The sequence below is a fragment of the Enhydra lutris genome, unplaced genomic scaffold (genome assembly GCF_002288905.1).
Source record: "Enhydra lutris kenyoni isolate GAN:26980312 unplaced genomic scaffold, ASM228890v2 scaffoldscaffold74, whole genome shotgun sequence".
Classification (NCBI taxonomy): Eukaryota; Metazoa; Chordata; class Mammalia; order Carnivora; family Mustelidae; genus Enhydra; species Enhydra lutris.
This window is the reverse complement of record NW_019154158.1, coordinates 4,281,461-4,301,715: the sequence shown is the minus strand read 5'-3', so window position 1 is coordinate 4,301,715 and position 20,255 is coordinate 4,281,461.

Here is a 20,255-nt window from a genome sequence, read left to right as displayed (position 1 = left end):
TTGGTTAAAACCTCTGCCTTCGGCTCAGGTCATGATCTCGGGGTCCTGGCATCAAGCCCCACATCAGGCCCTCTGCTCAGCAGGGAGCCTGCTTCCTTCTCTCTCTCTCTCTGCCTGCCTCTTTGCCTACTTGTGATCTCTGTCTGTCAAATAAATAAATAAAATCTTAAAAAAAAAAAAACCCAAACACCAACAGCTCATCACAACAAGTGCACTCCTTTGTACATAAGTGTTGAATCAATAAATTATACACCTGAAGCTAATATTATATGGTGTATTAACTAATTGGAATTCAAGTAAAAACTAAAACAAGAAAAAAAAAAACCCAACAACAAAAGAAACAAAAAACAAAAGATCCCCAACTGGAAATTCCAGCAAGAGTATTTTGCTGTGGGTATTCCCCCAAAACAGCAAGAGTATTTTCCACAGAGCTAGAACAAATAATCCTAAAGTTTGTGTGGAACCACAAAAACCCCCAAATAGCCAAAGAACTTTGAAAAAGAAAAACAGGGGCACCTGGGTGGCTCAGTGGGTTAAAGCCTCTGCCTTCAGCTCAGGTCATGATCCCAGGGTCCTGGGATCAAGCTCTGCATCGGGCTCTCTGCTCAGTGGGGAGCCTGCTTCCCCCTCTCTCTGCCTGCCTCTCTGACTACTTGTGATGTCTGTCTGTCAAATAATTAAATAAAATCTTAAAAAAAGAAGAAAAAAGAAAAGAAAAGTTAGAGGCATCACAATTCCAAACTTCAAGTTATATTACAAAACTAGAGTAATCAAAACAGTATGGTACTGGCACAAAAATAGACACATAGGTCAATAGAATGGAATAGAAAACCCAGAAATGAACCCACAACGATATGGTCAATTAATCTTCAACAAAGCAGGAAAGACTATCCAAATGGGAAAAAAAGACAGTCTCTTCAACAAATGGTGTTGGGAAAACTGGACAGCAACATGAAGAAGAATGAAAATGGACCACTTCCCTACACCGTACACAAAAATAGATTCAAAATGGATGAAAGACCTAAATGTGAGAGAGGAAACCATCAAAATCCTAGAGGAGAACACAATCAATAACCTTTTTGGCATTGGCCACAGCAAATTCTTACTAGATGTGTCTCTTGATGGAAAGGAAACAAAAGCAAAAACAAACTATTGGGACTTAAAATAAAAAGCTTCTGCACAGTGAAGGATACAGTCAACAAAACTAAAAGGCAACCTATGGAATGGGAGAAGATATTTGCAAATGACATATCTGATAAAAGGTTAGTATCCAAAATATATAACTTAAAAAACTCAACATCCCAAAAATGAACAGTCCAATTAAAAAATGGGCTGAAGATCTGAATAAACATTTTCCCAAAGAAGACACAGACAACCAATAGACACATGAAAAGATGCTCAACATCACTGATCATTGTGGAAATGCAATCAAAACTATAATGAGCATCACCTCACACTCTTCAGAATGGCTAAAATCAAAAACCAAGAAACAAAAGGTGTTGGTGAGGATGTGAAGAAAAGGGAACCCCCGTGCACTGTTGGTGGGACTGCAAAGTGGGGCAGCCACTAAGGGAAACAGTATAGAGGTTCCTCAAAAAGTTAAAAATAGAACTACCCTACAAACCAGCAACTACACTTTGAGGTATTTATCCTAAGAGTGCAAAAATAATAATTCAAAAGGATACATGTACCCAAATGTTTATAGCAATATTATCTACAACTGCCAAACTATGGAAACAGCCCAAGTGTCCATCAACTAATGACTGGATAAAGATGTGGTATATACTTAGATATACAACAGAACATTACTCAGCCATAAAAAGAATGAAATCTTACCATTTGCAACGACATGGATGGAGCTAGTGAGTACTATGCTAAGTGAAATAAGTTAGTCAGAGAAAGACAAATATCATATGATTTCACTCATATGTGTAATTTAAACAAAATAGGCAAAGAGAAAAAAGAGAGAGAGGTAAATATTTGTGTAATAAGCATTATCTTCAGATGAATAATACAATTTTTAAAAAATGCTTATTTCATAATATAGTTACTTAATGGTATTGTGTACAATAAATGATTTACTAAAATAAATTCCTCTCTTCATGGACTCATTAGCTGGGAATAAGAATGGAAGAGGGGAGAAAGAAGTACAAGAAGAGGGGAGCAAAGACAGATAACTTATAATGTCAAAATATGAATTCTGACGTATAACGGTGAATTCTCAGATTGCAGGTCTCAGTTTAAATGTCTTGCTTTAGCACAATATTTTTAGAGTTGAGACATCCATAACCAACATTTAGCTGCATTAATAAAGATTAGTCTCTATCAACTAAGGAAAACATGAAAGCTAATTACCTATGACTAGAAGGTTTCCTACCACCTATTTGCACTCTGCATCCCCATCCCCATCTCTATGCCACTGTAGCTGTCTCTAGGTGGTGGTGGCATGTCAAGATAACTGAGGAAGGGGCTGTGCCACCCATGGCAAAGGATCTGACAGCAGTTGTGAGGGTTGGTGATGGTGATTGGAAACATCAGCACGGCACAGAATTACCAAGCAATGGTAAGCCTGGGGTGATTTTCTCGATGAGCTGAAGTGGGAATAAAAATTCTATTCTCACCTTATAGTTACATAGTGCTTTATAATTTGAAGGTCCTCTCTTATTTGCTACTTACTTGAAAGTCACAGTAACCCTTTGATGTAAGTGACTTGCCTCAATCACACAGTTGTGAATGGTGGTATAGGGATTATGTTATATCTTACTTTTTTCTTCATGTTTTTTCTTTCCTTTTTTTTTTTTTTCTTGAGAGAGTTCATCTTTTAAATCTGTGCTGGTAGTCTCTATTCAAATTAACTGTAGTTTATTAAAAGATCTTGAAAGAAAATTAGAAAGAAAGTCATTTTACAGAGCTTCATTGTAGGGAAATGAGGTATTCTGCCTAAGCTCATTATCCAGATAAAGGCTTTAAAAAATCATTTTTAACAGAAATTTTCCAAACCTGTATTTTACAGATTCCTGGTTAATTTATTCTTTTGTCTGTGGGGACACAGTGCTCAGTAGATAGAAGGTACTCGGTAAAAATGTATTGAATTATCATCATAAACAACATATTGTAAAATAAGGTCTCCCTGCTGAAGCTTGGGAGCCTCTTTGCTGAATGACTCTAAGGTATCATGCTTTCATTCATGTAGTTATTTTTTTGCTTTCCCTTTTTGTGTTGTTACACTTTTGAATTTAGAGCAATATCCCTTGACCTTCTGCTAATTTGCTATTTCTAATCTTTTGTGGTCTAGAAAACCATATATTTAAGTTCTTTTAAGTAAATCTGTAATATGAGTGAATGAGATCTAAGTGAGAACCCAAGTGTGTTTTCTAAGGTGACAGGGCATAGGTTCTATGATAATCATAAGAAAAGTTTCCCTGCTTGTAGAGTCTCAAGTTGTTGAATCCACCTTCTCCAAAATGGGCAAAGAAGTGTATCTAAAATGGAGGTCTGCTCACGTTACCTTTTTTACTAAACACCTTTCATTGCAGCCTGTGATGTTCAGTCAGAGTTCAGCTCCTTCATTTGCCATGGAATGACTGTGATGACCTTCCTTTTCCTCCTCTTTATCTTCTTCATCTGCTCCCCTAAACCCATCCTATGCTTCCATCAAGCTAAATTATATGCAAACCTTCCAGCAGTGTCTTGCCAGATCTTGGAGCCATCTCTTCCATATATGGTATTTCTTGAGTCAGAGACATTCTTCTTTTGGTTCCTGAGAATCTAACTGCTACTCACTATCGATTCTCAGCTCAAGCATCATTTTATTGGGACAAATGAGCATGCAATTTTCCTTACCCCCATATTCCATACTGCAGGATGAGGTGGGAGCCCTTTTGATCTTGCTAAGTTATCCCATCACTGATAATATTGCATTGAATATCATCTCTGTGAACAAGGACTGGGTCTTCAATTTCAATTCCTTATGCTGTGCCTGCCACAAAGAAGGTGACCATTAATGTTTGCTGAATGACTGAATCCCTCAGATTGGATAGCCATGTATAGCAAAGCGGTAAGTAAATCAACATAAAAATATAGGGCTACTGCTGTATTATCGCTGTTCTAATTGACCAGGTAATTTTCTCATGTAAGGCTCTGCTGAGACTGGTTCACTGACTCTGTATTAGCTACGTATTCATTTATTATCAATAAAATTTTTGATATTTTTAAATGAATTTCTGATCATTCTAATCTAAACAATTATTTACTTTTGATATTTCTTTGAGTAGTTCTTATTATTGTTATTCCTCCTAGCCTTATGTATTATTTTAATTTATTTCTGCCATTTTTACTGTGCTTGCTTTTCTAATACTGAAAGAGAGAGCTTAGGACATGGTGACTTAATAAAAGTCTTACTCAAATTAAATCTTGGAATTCAGACTCGTTGATGGATGCTTAATATTCTGGGTCTTGTTTCTCCTCTGGGGCTAAAGTTATAGGACCAGAACGTGAGATAAACTTAATCCTAAATTATGTGCTGTCTATATATTTTAATCAGAAGTCTAAAATCCCTGCAGACTTTGCTTCTGCAAGTCACTGATTTTGAACTCTGTCGCTGTGTCTGATTGCTCATGTAATATTAAACCTTAGTTGAGCCTTAATTTCAAGAAATATGAACCAAACTCTGTAAATGAGGATTTCAAGAACTGCTGAACTATAGAAAGTAGTTTCTGTACAGTTGCTGAAATATGCAAATAATGAGCAGTTTCTGATGTTTTTTGAATTCACTTGTCATATTTAAAAAATGGATGGGAATTATTAGTGGTCAGTATACTATACCATGCATTCCATTTTATTTCATGATATCTCCATTTGGATGACTGCTAAGCATCTCAAACATAATGCCAGAACTCTTCATTGGTACTCTTTTCCCCCCAACCTATTCTCCCCAAATCTTTCATTTTAATAGACTTATCACCTGTTACCAGTTACTCAAGCCTTGAACTTAGAAGTCATGTTCAATTTCATCCTTTCCCTCTTCTCCCCTAAGCAATCCTTCAGCAAGTTCTATTTCAGTCTCTGAAACTATATTCTGAGTCTTGGTCTTTCTTTCCAGCTCCTCTGCCACAACCTTGGAGTAAGTAAGTCATCATCACTTCTCTCCTGACCACTACTCAACCCTCCTCTAACTGTTCTTCCTGTTTCCCAGGCAGTCTGGCTCCGGAGTTTGTGCTTCTAACCGCTGTAGTTGGCCACAACTTGTCTGTTTCTCACTATCTTAGAATATGATCCAAACTCCTTAACGTAACTATTGACCTAGGCAACTTGGAGCTCATTGGAAACCTCTGGGAGGAATTTTAGTGAAGTTGAGCAAGTGAACAGCAGACTGCTGAGGGTGGAGGAGTGAGTGGCAGTTAGAAGCTGTGGGTAGCCAGTCATTACTTTCAGGAATTTGGTATGAAGAGGAGGGCAGAAGTAGGGGGAAACATGAGAGGTCATAAGGGACAAAGGAAGTTTTTTTGCATTTATTTATTTATTTATTTATTTATTTATTTTTTAGAGAGAAAGGAGACTTGAGCAAAGGGAAGCAGACAGGATAGGATGGCTTGAAGTATATGGTGAAAGAGAGGACTGAATGATGCTTTTGAAGAGGTGGGTAGTTTAGTCTCAAACGCTGTGCTAGATATCTGTTGCTGTGTAACAAATTACCCTGAAATTTAGTAGCTTGAAATGATAAATATTTATTACCTCACACAATTTCTGAGGGTCAGGAATCTGGGAGATGCTTAGCTGGGTTGTTCTGGCTCAAAGTCTCTTGGGAGGTTGCAATCAAGCTATATGCCAGAGCTACAACCTCTGAAGGCTTGACTGGAGCTGGAAAAGCTGTCCTCAAATGGTTGGCAAGAAGCAGAAGTTCCTCATCCCCTGAGCCTTCCCACACCACTGCTTATGTCAAGATTTCACCCAGAGTAAGTAATCCAAGAAAGAGCGTGGAAGGAGAAACCCAAGACTGAAGTTGCAGTGTCTTCCTTTATAACCTCATGTTGGAGTAATACTGTCATTACCATCCTTTCTGTCATATTCAGTTCACACAGATTAATTCTGGTCCAGTGTGGGGGGAGACTACACATGAGTATGAATAACATGCTGCAGGGATCCCTGGGTCCAGCTTAGAGGCTGGCTGCTACAGAACTCAAAAAGAATATCTTTGCTCTATAAAAAAGGAGTGCGAAAGAAAGTGGAGGAAGCTGAGAGAGAAGCTGACTTACACCTTCAATTTTTTCAGTGAAGTGAGAGGTAAAGTCATTTTCTCAGGTGGGGGCGGTGAGAGGGAGTTTGGAGAGGGAGGTTGAGGTGTGCAATCACTATTCAGGAGAATGGCAAGGGCAGCCCTTTCTGTGTGGAATGGTCTGGTAGGATTGAGTACTCAGTGGAGATGGGAAGTTAAAACCAGGCAGAACCAGTAAGCCTGGACCTATCATTTTTCTCCCTCAGGTGGAGTGAAGCAGAAATGGCAACACTGGATTATTGGTGTGATCCAGCATGGGGCTTTTGTTAAAAGGATGTGGCAAAAGGAGACAGGGTAGTTGTGAAAAATGTTGGGGGAATGATCGATTGAGATAATTCATCATGGAGCTGGCATGGAGGGCCTGAAGACAAGGGAAGCTGAAAGTGTGAGAATGTGCAGGGGTCAAGGAACTTAAGATTTTGATATGGTTGAAGTGAAGGTAAACCTAGGAGGAGGAAAGGGGGGCTGGATACAGGAGATGAGGGTTAGAGATGACTTTGGAGGTTAATACCTTCCATATAATGGATATGGCAAAAATTTTTTAGGAAAATGAACTAGATTTATAAAAACCTAGATTTGTATATTACATACAAAATGGAATTATTGGTTAGTCAACATGTATTTGTTGAGCATGTATTATGTGTCCGCAAATGTATGAGGTTCTGTGGGTAATAAAATCAATTAAAGTATACTTCCTTCCCCCAAAGTTTCTACCACATGACTCTTTATTTACGAAAGGATTATTCACTTATGCTAGAATTCATCACAGTTTTTATGAAATAATAAAGATCTTATTTGGGCATATTATGATAGAATTAGAAATATATAAATAGGTGTTGTACACCAATTAAAACAAATGTCCTGTGTAAAAGAAATATGGATTCTTTCTCAGTGTTCCTAGTTTAGAAAATACTTCAGAAAATTACCCACTTATAATTGGTAGCAAGAGTACAGAACAGTGATTCTCAAAGTGTGGTCCCTGACTAGTAGTATGAACACTACCAGGAAACTTGTCAGAAATGCAGATTCTAGGGTCCTTCCTGAGTTGTACTGTACCAGAAACTCTGGGAATAGGGTCTCGCAATCTGTGTTCTAATAGTCTCTTGGGGTGATTTTGATACTCTCTAAGGTTTGCAAACTAGCATAGAGGAGATATATAATAATAATATAATATAATATAATATAATATAATATAATATAATATAATATAATATATATTTTTAGAAAGGGAGGGGAAGGGGTAGAGGAGGAGGGAGAGAGAGCATCTTAAGCAGGCTCCATACTGGGCATCAAGCCCCAGTGTGAGACTTGATCTCACAACTCTGAGGTCATGACCTGAGTGGAAATCAAGAGTCAGATACTTAACCAACTGAGCCACCCAGGTGCCCCATAGCACAGAAGATATTAAAGCAATATTAATAAAAAAAAAAGTTAAAATTAAAATTTAGTAAGAGGACTCTTCCTCTTTGGATTTTAGTTTCACTTCAGTAATTACTGACAAAAGCTTTTTCACTTTGTCACAGCTCATTGAAAGCACTACTTTTTTTTTTAAATTAACATATAATGTATTATATGTTTCAGGGGTACAGGTCTGTGATTCATCAGTCTTACACAATTCACAGCACTCTTCATAGCACATACCCTCCCCAGTGTCCATCACTCTGTCACCCCATCCCTCCCATCCCCCTCCATTCCAGCAACTCTCAGTTTGTTTCCTGAGACCAAGAGTCTCTTAAGTTCTGTCTCCCCATCTGGTTTCGTCTTGTTTCATTTTTCCCTCCCATCCCTTATGATCCTCTCTCTTGTTTCTCAAATTCCTCAAATCAGTGAGATCATATGATAATAGTCCCTTTCTGATGGACTTATTTCAGAAAGCACTACTGTTTTAATACTACCATTACTTCCTGATATACTTCAAAACTTTTATAGTCAGCTTCTTATAACTTCTTACAGAGACTTTGATGAAAACTTCATGTTGCAAAGTCCACCAGAAAAAGTAAAACCCTATATTGCAAGACATAATGTCTCTTGATAAGGCGTATTTGTAACAGTCGAGGTTAAAATTCAGGGCATTCCTTCTAGATAGAGGATTTGGCCATTCTATTGTCCATAAACAATTTACTTACCCATTCTTAGCTCATAAAACACAGTTCAAAGATGTTAATAGTCCAAACACTCTTATTATCAACCACTCAGTATTTTGATAGTAGCAACAGTTTGAGCATACTGTTCTATTTATAATTCCTGTATATACTACTTTTCCTAAGACTCTACATAAATTAAAAAAATGAGTTTGTCAAATGTCAGTTTTCTAAAATACAGCAATAGTTTATTCAGCAATGTTGGGGAAGGAAGTCTTCACGCAAATGATTTTTCTAGGACCCTGGCTTATATTTGTGTATCTTCAGCTATTTCTTTTTGAGAGTTATATCAATAAAATCTGAAGATTATTTGGTAAGGTCACCAGTTGGATTTTTTCCACTATGGAAGTTCTGTTATGAGTACATTTTATAATATTCTTTTACTGTAATGAAATAAATGTTTATTGAGGGCCTACTATTTTCATGAACTCTATTGGGTGGTAAGATGGATAAAAAAATGAATGAGGGACATCACCAATATGGTGACATAGGAAACTCCTGGATCTCCCTCCTGGGGCATTCTACCAGTTCAACTACCTTTGAGAGAAATACAGACTATTTGAGTGACTCCTACATGTCGAGTGCCTGAGAAAATACCAAATTGAAGTGGGTAGGAATGTCCTCCCATAAACCCACCCCCAGTACAGTGCCTAACAATCAGGAGGGAATCTTTGACCCGCAGCCTCCCCCTGAGGAACAAGGAGTTTGGACAACTCATGGAGCTCCACAGCTTTCATGTAGACTATTTTATTGGTTTTGCCTGTAGTGCTTTGAATTTGTTATTATTCATTCTTACATGTAAAATATTCTTAGTCACGAGGACTTACCCTTAACTTTTTTTCTTTAAGTGTGTTACCTGGAGATGTTTCCTCTCAACCAGCTAGGGCAAAGTGCATAATTAGAATTGCATCACAACTGTGTGGGGTTTGTATTTGTTGAATGTCAATGGCTCACATTTCTGATCATGCAGAATTACGTTTGGGTTTTCACAGATGATATTTCTTTGTAAACCATATTCTACACTAATGACTTTAAAAGATCCTAGCCTTGGGGTGCCTGGGTGTCTCAGTGGGTTAAAGCCTCTGCCTTTGGATCAGGTAATGATCCCAGGGTCCTGGGATTGAGCCCCCGCATTGGGCTATCTGCTCAGCAGGGAACCTGCTTCCCCCTCCCCCTCTGCCGGCCTCTCTGCCTCCTTGTGATCTTTGTCAAATAAATAAATAAATAAAATCTTCAAAAGATCTTAGCCTTGAATGGATGTGATAGATATTCTGTATTGTATGTAAATTAGTGTATAAAATCACATATAATAAAGGTGGTTATAAGCATGTTCCTGTTGCTTTGCTGAGAATAGTGTTACTTCATGGATGTGATAGGCATTCTGTAGTACATGAAAAGAAGTGTTTAAAAAGAGGTAAGAAGGTGGTTATCAGAATACTAACTGCTTGCTGTGTAGAAAACAGTGTTATTTCAGGGAATGGATGTGACAGCCATTGTGTAATGCATTTATAGAGTGATTTAAAAACACACATAATAAAGACAGTTATAAGGGAAAAAAAGACTCTACTCTTATGTATGTGCTTGGTTTTGATGCTCCTCCCTCCTCCACCATGTTAATATTATCTCAGTATAACCCAATTTTCTTGAACTTACTCTAAATATTTTGCAGAGCTTTTTAATTTTTTGAAAATTTGCAAGATTAGTAAGACCTATGGGCCCTCAAATGGAAATGGCAAGTGCATTGCTTCAGGAAAGCTAGCAAAAGCCACATCCATCCCTTTATCACCAAAGAAAATGAATCTTATTCTAGGGAAGGGCTGAGCAGCCATTGTCAGTGGTGAGGTGAGAAAGAAGTGAACTATGGAATTAGAATTTAAAATTCACAGCATGAATCAGAATATTAGAGAATAACTTACTCATTGACCCTTCTGATGTTTTACAAGGAGAAGCATTCAATTTGCATTTCATTAAATATTGGGAATCAGGATTTCTATTTTTCCTAATTAAAAAAACTTACTAAATAAACTTTGAGTTATCAATTTAGGAAATTCTAGTACATTTTCCAAATTTATAATGTAATATATAATAAGTTTCTTATTTACAAGTGCTCTAAGAAGTGATTGTAAAGGATCAGTAAATGTAAAACTAGTTTGGTGGAAAAGTTGTTCAGCCTTCATTAATGGCAATAGAATACTGCATCCTATCTTTAGTTCACGAACAAGGTGGATTCATGAGGCACATTTCTTATTTAAATAGACATATTAAAAAAAGCCGTGTTGCCTATGGCATGTAAGTGGAATATTAATATCCTTGTTTGTGGTTTCTGCCTATTTTGTCTTTTCTGTTTCCTTCTTTAAAAAAAAAAAAAAAAGAGGGGAGCCTGGGTGGCTCAGTGGGTTAAGGCCTCTGCCTTTGGCTCAGGTCATGGTCTTGGGGTCCTGTGATCGAGCCCTGCATCGGGCTCCCTGCTCAGTGGGGAGCCTGCTTCCCCCTCTCTCTCTGCCTGCCTCCCTGCCTACTTGTGACCTCTCTCTCTCTCTCTCTGTCAAATAAATAAATTCTTTAAAAAAAAATACTAATCTTCTGATTTAAAAAAAAAAGAGAGATGATAGTACACCTAAAACTAATATTATACGGCATGTTAATTATACTTGAATTTAAAAGAATAAATAAAAGTAAAAAAAGAGAAAATCTAGGGATTGGAGAAGTTTTTCTAAATAATTTGGTGAAAAACATTGCTATTCTTGTAATTTTAAGGTTTGTGTCTGTGTTGATAATTTTTTATTGTTAATAAGCTGATATGCTGATAAATATAATTTTACATTTAAGTTGATAGAATTTAGATACATTTGAAAATTTTAATAATGATATTTATTTTTTATTATTATATTTATGCTGCTAGTTATATTATTTGCCATATTTGGGGATTTCTTTTACTGAAACTTACTTATTCTGTGTAACTTAGCATAATTCATTATTAATTGACAATAATATAATAAATAAATCCAGTTCATATTACTCAAAGGCCAGGAATTACTTCTTACTCTTCTTGGATATCAGATGGTAGATAGACATTTAAATAATATTCTTTAAGAGAAAACACCTTGGTTTTGTTGAACAACTTAAAGGACATCTTATAATAGGATTTTATAGCCTAGTAGAAATGCAGACTTATAACATTGTGGATTGATGTGGGTTATGTTTTTGTATATGGTTTTTGAAATGTCAGAAGATCACAATGTAACAAAACCCATTATTGATAATAATAGCTGTTCTTAGAAACATACTTGATAAATTCTTAGAAATTATGTAATCTACTGTCTTTGTTTTTACAAATGATGAAAGATATATTCAGGGAGATTTAAAGGTCTTGCTCAAGGTCATATAGCTCTTTGGTATAAGAGCTGAATCAGCAAGAATCCTGAGTTTTCCTTCGGATTTGTTTTGTTTTGTTTTGTTTTTTGACAGGGCTCTTAAATCTGTGGATTGATGTCTTTCATCAATTTGGGGAAATTTTTATCATTTTATTTCAAATATTGCTTCTATCCTATTTTCGCCTTTCTTTCTGGGACATCAACTAAATGCATATGTATTCTCTAAGTCTCTTACTTTCTCTTACTTTTTTGTCTTTCTATCCTTTATTCACTTCTCTTTTGATTTATTTTTCAGTTTGCTAATTTTTGTTTGATTATGTCCAATAAGTTACCAACTCTATTAAGTCATAATTTTAGCTATTGTTTAAAATCTGCTAATGTGCCCTGTATTTTTTAATGTCTAACTTTCTGTTAAAAATGTAATATTATTGGGGCACCTGGGTGGCTCAGTGGGCTAAAGCCTCTGCCTTCGGCTCAGGTCATGATCTCAGGGTCCTGGGATCGACCCCCACATCGGGTTCTCTGCTTTGCAGGGAGTCTGCTTCCTCCTCTCTCTCTGCCTGTCTCTCTGCCTACTTGTGATCTCTGTCTGTGTCAAATACATAAATAAAATATTTTTTAAAAAATGTAATATTGTCTTTTGAGCCCTTGAACATAGTAATCAGATTTATTTTAAAAACTGTGTCTAAAAATTCTAATATCTAGAGCCCTTATAGATCTTTACTCTTTTGTTTTCCTGGGTTTTCTTTCTATGGTCCCACATCCCTGTATGCCTGGGTATGTTGGACTGCATCTAGTCTTCGTATTGAAAAAGTATTTGTGTTAATAATTTGAAGTCTAGGATAAAGATCTCTTTGTCCAGAGAGGGTTTGCTTTTGCCAGGGGCCTGAAGGTACTAGTAATCTAGGATCGCCTTAGTCCAATTTTAGGAATTGAGATTTTTTTTTCTTGGCCATTTAGAAGGCTTGAAGATGAGTTTTAGTCCCTGTAAGATCTGGCTTACTTACAATTTTCCCTTATGCACTTGATGCCAGTCTTTGGGATCCCAACCCAAAACTCCAGGAATTTATCTGAGCTCCTGCACAGCAGGTCTGGGCTCCAAGTTTTGTCCCCCCTGTGGAGACTGTGAGTCGTGCTGCTTTGCTCTCAGCAGCTCTTCTGGACTCTGTCCTAAGGCAAAAGTAAACCCAAAGGAAAAAGATCACTTCTCTGCATTTTCTTATTTTTCGAGACCCTAGCTTAGTTATTCTTCATTATATTGTTAAGTCTAGAATGCCTTCAAGAAGGTGTTTTTATATTTCATTCAGTGTTTCTATAGTTCAATAAAAGGATTGGTTCAAATGGCCAAATTCCTTATTACTAGAACTGAATGTGACCTTTTCTTCTTTGTTTTTAAAAAAGGTTTATAATTTTCCAAGTAATCATCATTACAAAAAATGTAAATACACATAGAAAGAATAGAAAATCTCTCATAAACTCACTCCTTGATTGTATTTTTGTATATTTCCTTCCAGTCTGTTCTCCATAATTTTTTTTACATTATATTACTTATATCATATTGTATTCTGAATGTATATTTTTATATTTTTTTAAAACTCGACATATGCATATGCATTTTCATGCTCTTATGCAGTATTACCTATTACCATTTTGCTAACTACATGACCTACTCACTGGATATACTTCAGTTTATAGAACCACTGTCTTTTATCATATAGGTTGTATTCAATTTTCACTATTGTAAGTAAAACATTAGTAAATGTATTTGTGCTCAAATTATCTTGTTTCAAAATTAGGATTATTAATTTAGGATGCCTTCTTAGAAGATGATCTGCAGGGTGAGATCTGCATATTTTTAAGGCTCCTGAGATGTATTACCACATTACTTGCCCTAAGACAAGTTGGGCTTTTACTTTATTTTCATGTTCTCAGTCCTTCGCCATGTGGATTTTGGGTCAAACTTTTTCTTAACATTTGTGTTAAGATAAACATTGTTTTTAGGATAGTATAAAATAATTGAGAATGATATTGAAAGACTACTTAATTTTTAACCACACTGAGTGGTTAATATAGGGAGTGTGACTATAATCGAATGGTTTTCCTTAGTAAGAAAGGAATTAATTAGATGTGACAACTTCTTGCAATGATAGTTTAATGATGACCCTCTTGATTCCATTTCTATACTACATTTTATTCACATCTAGTATAATTGACTTCAATTTTGGTGAGGACCAGAATTCTAAGTTTCTTTTAGAAAGTTATCATGTTTTTATATTTCCTTATTTTTGGCCATTTTGCTTGACTCATTTGAAGAAAGTACTTAAATAGGAGGTCTGCTCTGTCTTTCTTAGCCACGATATAGTAAAGAAATGAGTTCCTCTCTTTTATCCTTAGTCTCCCCCTATGTAAAACAGAGATCAGTTGACTTATGCTGTGTTTATGGACACCTGCTGTTGCTCAGAGGTGGGCAAGTCACCAAACCTTCTTCTGACTGTGTTTAAGGCAGAAAAAAACTCTTTAAATATCTTCTGAGCCACAATAACAAAAATACTGCTAGCTTTTCCTTTACAATAGCATCATGAAATTGAAGTATCTTAAGTATTGTGAAAATATTGTGAACTCTTAGGGTCAGGGACAAAATTTCATAAAAAATAAAGATAAGGAAAGCTGTTTGAAAATGCCATCTTAAAATAAATGCAGATTCAAGGATACCAATTATTAAAAGGAAGAATATGAAGTTATTATGCAGAATTTAATGGCAGTAACTAAAAGTCACGACATTTTTGTTTGATGTGCTGGGCCTAATTTATATGTAAATATAGGCCTTGTAGTATTACTTAGACATTTAAGGACTGTCTTAATGGCTTTTTCTGGTAAACCAATGTATATCTCTGCTTGAACATTATGCTTGAAATTGCCCTGTAAAATATGTTTTAATAAGTGTTTTTTGAAAAATAAAAAGAAGAGGCTCTGTGATTTTGGAAATGCTATGGTTGAAATAGATCTTAAAAATGTTGGGGTGTATAATTTAATCAATTTTCAGTCAAGTTACTTTTGTACCAACTCTGGCGATTTGTAGGAGAGTTGGGAGCTGGACAAAAAGCAGAGTTTTATACTGATCTCGGAGAGTTCTAAAGCCTTTTGCCTGCCTATGAGTACATGATTCTATATCTTAAATTCAAAGCCTCTTGGGGGTGTGCTGAAGACATTCAACTGAATTCTGACCAATTTAATACAAGAAAGTAGAAAAGTAGAGTAATAGAGCTTTTCAGCTCTGATCACCTGAGCAGACCCTCATATAACCCAAAATGTAAAGATTCAGACTGATCATGTGGTATGGACATTTCTCTTAGTTCAGTGTTTCTAAACCATTTTCATTGTGTGATAAACCTGTGGGCTTGCTAGTGTTCTAATGCTTTTGTTACTCATTACAGCTAGTCATCAGTCCACCCCGCCATCTGCAAAAGATTCTGCTTTGCTCAGTAGTAAGCAGCGTGACTATGAAAGGGGTATTTGGGATAACCAGCATTTGTCATTCAGCTGAGGGTGGTTCTCTACAGGTTTTTAACAAGCCCAGAACAGGAAAACCTTTGTTTGGGGTACATAGACTGGCAATCATGGATCTCAGTAATACAATTCTGTCATGATGGACCACTAATTTTTGCATTTTTAAGAAATAGGGTACAATATTAACCACAGAATTTTTTTTCCCTAGCAACCATATCATGAACAAGGGCATCTATATACATTGAAATAGGCTGCATATAAAGTTGAAATTAAATCCGTCTTTGTATAGTCAAGAAATCTAAACCCAAACTTAAAAATGACCCCTGTGTTTTACACATCACTCAGAGAGAAAGGAGCAAGTTCCTGAAGTTAGGGGGATAAAGCCAGGCATTTCAAAAATAAAGTTTGATTGGAAATATAAAAAGCCAGAAGGCCATTATAACACTAGATGGCCATAATCAACACTAAGGCCTTCCGCAGTGACTTCTAAGGACTGTTCTTTTTATCTGTAGGCTGCAGGCCGGAGGCAGACAGCTTTGGAATGCAGATCTAATCTTACACGCATTTGCACTCTTGGGGATAGTTGAGGTTCTCTCATCACTCCTGTCAAATGTGGGCTAACCAGAATTATACTTGGTGTTAGGCTCCCACAGGACACTCCTCTCCTCTTTTTTACTAGAGTTGGAATTTTTGCAGAAAATTGGAAATTATCAATGAAATTCTTATCTCTGCTCGATGTCCATACAAGTGGGTAGCAGCTTTAAAAATTCCAAATGTAGCAAGCAGATGATTGAAGGCTTATTATTATTAAAAGATTATTTCACTTTAGAAAAGTTTTACAATGGTGTTCCAGCAACTTATCGCAGAGGCCAGAGGAGGGAGGGGAGACAGAGAAACTTAAGACTAATGTGTTAGGAATAATTCACCTCAGAAGGTCTCTTGGAGATTAAAACACAACATATTTGACATTAACTGGAAGGATCAAGTTAAACATGCACCTAATTTTCCAGAGGATCATTTCTTTCTAAAAATAGAGACTCCCTGTAGGAAAGGCGGGGCATAGCTAACCAAATGATGGCATCTCGTTATATCTTCCTTGGCCAGGATTTCCAGGGAGATCATGATTATTATACTAAGGTATTGTTAGATATTGTTTAGATTCAAATTCTGCTTTCAGCCTAAATTATTATTATTTTTAAAGATCTTATTTATTTATTTATTTGACAGAGATCACAAGTAGGCAGAGAGGCAGGCAGAGAGAGACAGGAGGAAGCAGGCTCCCCGCTGAGCAAAGAGCGGATGCCGGGCTCATTCCCAGGATCCTGGGACCATAACCTGAGCTGAAGGCAGAGGATTTAACCCACTGAGCCACCCAGGTGCCCCAAGCCTGAATTATTTTATTAATCATTTTATTAATTACTTTAAATTGGCTTTGTGTGAAAAGATGGTAGATGGGGTTTTGTTGGTTTGGTTGCCCATGACAGCTTTTGGTTTGAAAAAAAAATCTAACAATTCTCAAGTAATTTTTCTTGACAGTTCCAAGTTGGGGAAGGCAAATTTTTTGATAAATCTTAAACAGTAATCAAATGCATAAATCTTTTTAAAAATGTTGATTTATTTAATTTTCAAAATAAAGAGAGAACATGGAATGGGGAGAAACAGAGGGAGAGGGAGAGAGAATCTTAAGAAGACTCCACTCTGAGTGTGGACCGAGGCGGGGCTCAGTCTCATGATCCCAAGATCAGGGCCCTGAGATCATGACCTGAGCCAAAACCAAGATTTGGATGCTTTACCCACTGCACCTCTCAAATGCATAAATCCTTAAACCTAATGAGTATTTGCTTTTTCTTCAGGGCTTCATTATCTCTCCCATTTGAGGACAAATAATGATCAATTTTATTTACTTATTTATGTATTTGTTTATTTATTCATTAATTTATTTTGGAGGGAGGGAAGGAAGTGGCTAAGTGAAGTAATTTTGGGCTTCAGTTTTGTTCAAGATGAGCAAATGTCAAAAAAACTTAATATCTCATTCTCTTCATGAAAATACAGACAGAAATATTCTTAAACCAATACAAAAATAAATAGCCCTGTGCCTTTCTGTTTCCCTCACAAATATTGAAATTAAGTGTGAATTGTTTTTTAATTTGACCAAATTCTCTTTACTACTCTTTACTACTATGAATACTTCATCTTTCTGTTCTTCCTTCCTTTACTTTCAGCTAAGAATAGCCAAATAGACTCTGCATACTTGTTCTGAGAGGTCACTGCTTCTAGCAGGAAGTACAGAAAAGTTCATATAGAGGTCTTTTTTTTTTTTTTTTTAAAGATTTTATTTATTTGACAGAGAGAGGGAACACAAGCAGGGGGAGTGGGACAGGGAGAAGCAGGCTTCCTATAGAGCAGGGAGCCTGATGTGGGGCTCGATCCTAGGACCCTGGGATCATGACCTGAGATGAAGGCAGATGCTTAACAACTGAGCCACCTAGGCACCCCATTATATAGAGGTCTTAACCTTCCCAGGATACATGGCATAGAGAAGACAAAAACTTCTTTATTGTTCAGTGTAGACTTTCCTCATTTTCAAACTAATTTTCTCCATTTTTACTAATGCTTTTATGTGTAGGTCACTGTATTATTCAGAATGCAAAGTTGAACTCTTCTCCATCTTGATTAGACCCATCAGTGACCATGGGTCCGGTCCAGTGATAATAGGATGTCACAGATCCAAGCACACCACCGGGCCACGGAGCTGAGTATTGTTTTAGAAACTTACACAGATGGAGTGCTGTTTTCAAAGTTGTACTCTGAGACGCTCAGACTAGGACTCTGTCTTAGTATTTCCGGAGATGAGCCTGGTTTGCATGTTCATAATCTTAAATAATGGACTAGAGTTCAATATCGATGCATAGTGTTGTGGGGCATCAGGGCAGCAGCGATGTTAAATATCGCTTCTGGAAAAATGTATTTACACACACGCTGACAGTTCATTTCCAGGTGGGAGCGTCACGTCTGCCCCGTACCCGGCAACTTCAATCTTCCTACTGTGAAATTTTAGACAGCTTGTCTGGAGAGGCTCTGCCAGACCTATTAATATTTATACATTCCATTCACACTCCAGTCAGAGCATATAAGTTGCAGATCTTTCTGATTTGGAAGCTATTAAGATTCATGACCCCTTTAGCTATTTACTTCGTGAGGTCCAGGAGCCTTTGCAATCAGCTTACACTTAAGAAGAAAGCACAAATCATTACTGTTCAAATATTGTCCTGTATTGTGACCATTTGTAGTCCATCAAACGGGGTGTTAAGAGCTTTAAATGCATTCATTTATCTCAGAGACACAGGTTATCAGATGAGGCATTCTTCTCTTGGGAAGGGATAGAATAGAAGTATTGCTTGCACCCAAAATTACTTTTTTAATTCCAAATTAGTGGCTCTGACTGAAGCTGCATATGTTATTATGAAGTAATATCTAATCAATTTTTTCTCCTTGAGAGAAGACATTGATTGAACAAATGATGGAGGCAGTGTACCAAATAGAACAGAAGATAATCAAATATTTAGGTATGCATTAGCCCTGTCTCTGAAGAAGTTCTATTCTCTTAACATATTAAGACATATGAGTCTCTGGGTTACAAAGGATTGTGCAACTGGAGATGGTCTAATATCGAATTTATTTGGGGGATTATTTGATATGTTTTGCCAGTGTCTTCAAAACATTTAGTCCTATTCTGTCAAAATAGTGTTATTCTATTGAGAGAAAAAATGAGAACATTAGAAGAAAATGAGGATTGGGGTGGAGACTGATATTCATTCAGTGCTTACTATGGGTTAAGTATTTTACATTTATTAATTACTTTGAACCTTACAACAGCCCTTGAGGTTGGTATTATTATCCTCCCTTACTGACTAGAAACTGAATCATAGAGAGGTCAAAGCTTGCTTAAGATCAAGCAGCTAGTAAATAGACTTTTAACACAGGTTCATTTGTGGTATTTTCAATAGCTCATTCTTGAGGTGTTAGTTCATCTACATTTCTCATAGAAATATCATGTTCTGGCCCTCAAAAGACCATATTCTAGTTGGACTGACTACCTCTATGAAATGTTTCAAATACAAAAATGTGAGTCTTATGAATTGCCAAAGTAACCCAGGCCTGCTGATTTGCTTCAAGCTCCATCTTGTGTTTCCTAACCTTCAAAAAAAAAAAAAAAAAAAAAACAAAGATAGCTCATTTATTAAAAATCATCATCACCTTTGCCAGCTCCACCTTCACCATGATCTCTACCACCTGGCTTTCAACGCTCACCTTGCTACTTATAGGGTAAGTCATTATCTTCGAATAGACCAAAGCAGTTTTTATTTTCTATCCTTGTTTTGCCAAACAAAAATGTATCATATATTTTGGAATCAAAACTAAAACATTTTTGCACAGATCTTAGAAAGCATTTATAAACACAACCTTTTGGAAGATTTTTACACATGTCCATATTTCAAAACACTATTATATAAAATAAAATCAGTTGCTAAATTGGCATTATTTTTGCTTGCTTTGAAGATGAGTCAGATTTGAGTATGTAATTTCTTTAGCCTGAATTACTTTTGTGTTGATAGAAGAAATGGTTGTGCGATATCCTGCTTTTGTGTTAATGATTCTCCACTTGGGGTATGTGGCTCCACAGTGGCTGAGCTAGGTTTTCTTGAGCAAGATCTGAGGAGAAATCAATTCTCCTTGTGCAACAAGCACAAGGCCTTAGTCCTCTCAACTACTGAAACAGGACACTGTGGTAACTCAGAGTTAAACTTATTTAGTGTTTAGTTAGTTTTATAACATGTTGAAATGGGTGAAATGAACTTGAGGGACACAGACTCCAGAAAACAAAAGAATTCCTTTTTTATGTATTTATATATATAAATGTGTATATATATATATATATATATATATATATATATATAT